The following is a 4,193-nucleotide window of genomic DNA, read 5'->3' on the forward strand; positions in this document are numbered from 1 at the left end:
AGGGCCTAATGCTTGTTGTGTGTTTGTTCCACTATGGTTGCAGGTTTCCATCAGGGTGGCGCTGTGTTGATTGATCCTGCACTGCAGTCTCTTCTCTTCTCCTGCATTCACCACCTGCCAAATTGGAGGGGGGCCGTCCAATCGGTTGTGGTAAGGTGAATTTTGCTGTCTTTAGACAATTTTTGTCATGCGTCCTTTTTCCAGTTTACTGTCGGCGTTGCAGGTCCAGTGTAGGGAATTTGGTTGATTGCAGCGGTTAATGCTCTAGGAGACACGCAGGGTTTATTGTGCTGGTGTTTGTATTTTTTTAAGGCTGGTGTCGGGGCTAGAGAGGGATATGTGTGGCTGTGTGTGTAGCGGCTGGGGCCCCCAAAACTGAACTCTGTAATGCAAAAACAGACGCTGTGTGCGGCGCACAGCGGCTGTGCGCGCAACATAGCAGGACAGCGCGCGCACCGGACAGAGATGAGATGTCCTCTCCTCCTCATCAGAGCTGTGAGGAGGAGGGAAAAAACATCGGACGTTATCACCCTGGATCTGAAAGAGCCAGTGATGCTCTTAGGTGTAAAAGTCGGATTAGGATGCAACACAGCCGAACTGCCACCCCCCTGAATCCCGAGGCAGGTGGCGGCTACAGAGAGGTCAGATAAATCACTGACTCTGAAGCACACAACAAATCAGTTTTAATAGACACAAACTTCAGTGAAACTTTATCCAGAGGCTCAAAGGGCGCCCTGGTTAGTGCGCGTAAAACTAACGCCAAATCCCACTGAGGAGCATTTCTTATTGTCGCGTCTGGCAAACAGAATATTTCTACAGAATATTTATTACAAAATAAACAGGAAACAACTGCGCGAGTTCAAACCTGCCAGCTTCCCTGTCATCGCTGTCAGAGTCACAGCCACACACGTGGCCGGCTGGCTGATCGGCAATCATTATTATTGTTGTTCAGAAATTATGCCGGCTTTCACAAAAGCTCGGACAACAGTCACTGCAGAAACATGAGTCCACGCATCATCCACGATCCATTCACATATGCTGGCGTATCGCGCACGGCGCTCCCTCCCAGTAAAGCTGTGCTCGCTGTCTGCCATCCATCGCTCCCACGCCGCTCGCAACTTAACCTTGAACGCCCTGTTTACGCCGATGTCCAGCGGTTGGAGTTCTTTGTTAACACTCCCGGGACTACGGCAAGCACTGAATTCATCAGCTTCGCTTGGTTTTTTTACACCGGCGGTAAGACGGGCGCTCGCGCGCCCATGTCTTCCAGCCCAGTCACAGTGTCGGAGCTGTCCAGCATCTTGGCCTTCTGAAGGCTGCTCACACTGCCGGGGCTGTCCAGCATCCAGGGCGGAGGGTGAATTAGAGTGCGGCTGTCCGTCAAGGACGCAGCTGCATTTAGAGAGGCAGAAGTTGTCTTTGGTGAGGGACGGTAAGCTGGCTGCCGAGCTGTTGCGCCCGGAGGGTTTTTCTGGGGTACCTGTAGCGCACTGGGATTTAATAATTTTTTTTATTTTATTTTATTTTATTTTTTTCGTGCCCCTGGTACTGTGCTGGAGCTCCAATGTGACGGCCACAGGGCCTAATGCTTGTTGTGTGTTTGTTCCACTATGTTTGCAGGTTTCCATCAGGGGGGCGCTGCGTTGATTGCAGAGACAAAACACCTGGCCAGTGTCCTGAATGAAGTATTTAGCTCCACTTGATCCTGCACTGCAGTCTCTTCTCTTCTCCTGCATTCACCACCTGCCAAATTGGAGGGGGGCGTCCAATCGGTTGTGGTAAGGTGAATTTTGCTGTCTTTAGACAATTTTTGTCATGCGTCCTTTTTCCAGTTTACTGTCGGCGTTGCAGGTCCAGTGCAGCGAATTTGGTTGATTGCAGCGGTTAGGGTTAGGGTTAGGGATTTCCCATTCAAAGTCAATGGAAATTGGATGCATTCCATATTTCCACATTCCAACTACAAATTTCCAAAATTTTTCCCATTGACTAGTATTGAAACCGGAATCTGGCAGTCAAAATCTGGGTGCAAAATGTGGAATTTGAACTTGACCACTAGATGGCAGGCAGGCTCCACCATTCCAACTTTCCAACTCCCATTCAAGTGAATGGGCTCATGTAAAAGAATATGAAGATGGATGGCGATCACAAAATGGCGGACAATGGCATATATAGGAAAATGGATGGTGATTCCAAAATGGCGGACATGATCGCAAAATGGCGGAAATGACCGCAAAATGGCGGAAATGACCACAAAATGGCTCTGCGCTCGCCATTAATACACGTAAACAGCTCAAACACCTATATACTTGCTCCAAATGGCTTCAAACGTTCTGCACATGGTCAGAGCACCGCCCTGAACGTCTCTATGTCATCATCGGGCTGCCCGTGGCGGTGGCGATCGTTCGCCATGAAACATCAAATGCTTATAACTTCGCCATACATGGTCCTATCGTCCTCAAATTTTTTTTATGTCATAACACTCTGCCCCCGGACATGTCTGCATGCTCATGACTCACCTGCACAGCGCCACCTACAGGAAACCGGAAGTTAGTGCTTTTTTGACCGTTTTTATGTATGAATCACATTTTTTTTGGATGCTTGGTGCACAGACTGGTCTCCACTGTTCCCTATGATGTCCGACTCAACCTAGTGGACACATACAGAACTACAGAAGGTTATAACTCCAGCACAGATGCTCCTAAAATTCTCAAATTTTTTACAGGGGATACAGACCCAACCCTCACCATGTGTGGACATCTGCGGACAGCGCCACCTACAGGAAACCGGGAGTAAGTGCTTTTTTGACCGTTTCTATGTATGAATCACATGCTTTGGGATGCTTGATGCACAGACAGGTCTCCAGTATTCCCAATGATGTCTGAATCAGCCTAGTGGACACATACGGTACTACAGAAGGTTATAACTCCAGCACAGATGCTCCTAAAATTCTCAGATTTTTTACAACATGTATGTAAACATAAAGCAGCAGAGCCCAAAGAGCTCGAGCTGCAGAGTAAACAGAGGGAGGAGGAGGCAGATCCCCGAACATGAACCAGAGACAGTGGTCACTGACAAAGGCTTTACTGCAAAACACTCATGAATATCCAGGTAGATGACTTAAAAAAGTAAAGGTTTAGATTGAGTAATCTGCAGCATGAATTAATGGTGTCTTTCTGAGTGCTGTGATAAGACATGCAATTTTAGCAGAATGGCTGAACAGTCATCACATCACCAGCTGAAATAAATCTCGTTTTTCTCAAATTCCAAAATATATCTAATAATGTAATTATATAAGTTTATATAATGATATGTATTTCAGTATGATTAATATAATTAGGCTTTGGTGATAACTGTTGAAGGATCTTTATTCTTCATATTTAGGCTACATGCAGATAGGTGTTAAACTTTTATAAATGTATCTTAGTCATGCTGTTTCACCTACATGATTCACAAAGAGCCATGGCTGTCACAAGGAGCATTGCTGACATGATTGTGAAGTTAAAATATCAAACTTATACAGTTCTGCACTTTTGTTTGCAGCTTGATTTACTTAACAAATGTTTCTTGTGTATTATTATTCTGCTAATCACGATAATCTATTTAAAGGCAAAAAAGAAGGCAAAAAAATAATTATTTATGATCATGAAATCGGTATCGGTGATACTGGCCCTGTATTTACTTGGTATCGGATCGATACTGAAATCTTCAGTATCGCCCACCCCTACAGCGCACACCAAGTGAACAAACAGGACAGTGTCAAAACAGGAAGTGACGCAATACGTTACCAGACGCAGTCCTCCCTTGGCCAAGGGAGGCTCAAGCTTACAGCACCTGGTATTCCCAGGCGGTCTCCCATCCAAGTACTAACCAGGCCCGACTCTGCTTAGCTTCCGAGATCAGACGAGATCGGGCGTTTCTAGAGCAGTATGGCCGTGAGCTTTAAAGAAGAAAAAGAGAAAAGACCATGTTTCACCTCTTTCTGAGCCTCATTAGTGCAGTAGGCAGCGAGTCAGTCTCATCATCTGAAGATTGTGACTTCACACCTCACAAGGGGCACTTGTTTTAGAGCCAGAATACAGATTACAAAGAGCACACTGTATGTTTACATGTCATCCAGGTCATGTTCATAGAGACCACTGAAGCAAGGCGTCTGGACTTGTAGAGTTTTCTTGAAGACGTTTCTCTGCTCCTCC

The 4,193-nt window shown here is 46.1% G+C and overlaps 1 non-coding gene across 1 annotated transcript; it reads right to left on the minus strand.

Moving 5' to 3' along the window:
* Positions 1 to 3,819: 3,819 nt before the first annotated feature.
* Positions 3,820 to 3,938, minus strand: LOC114430308 (5S ribosomal RNA). Its single transcript, XR_003669990.1, has one exon. It is a non-coding gene; the product is annotated as a 5S ribosomal RNA (ribosomal RNA).
* Between the last annotated feature and the right edge of the window lie 255 nt (positions 3,939 to 4,193).

Source organism: Parambassis ranga, unplaced genomic scaffold, assembly GCF_900634625.1.
Source record: "Parambassis ranga unplaced genomic scaffold, fParRan2.1 scaffold_22_arrow_ctg1, whole genome shotgun sequence".
Lineage (NCBI taxonomy): Eukaryota > Metazoa > Chordata > Actinopteri > Ambassidae > Parambassis > Parambassis ranga.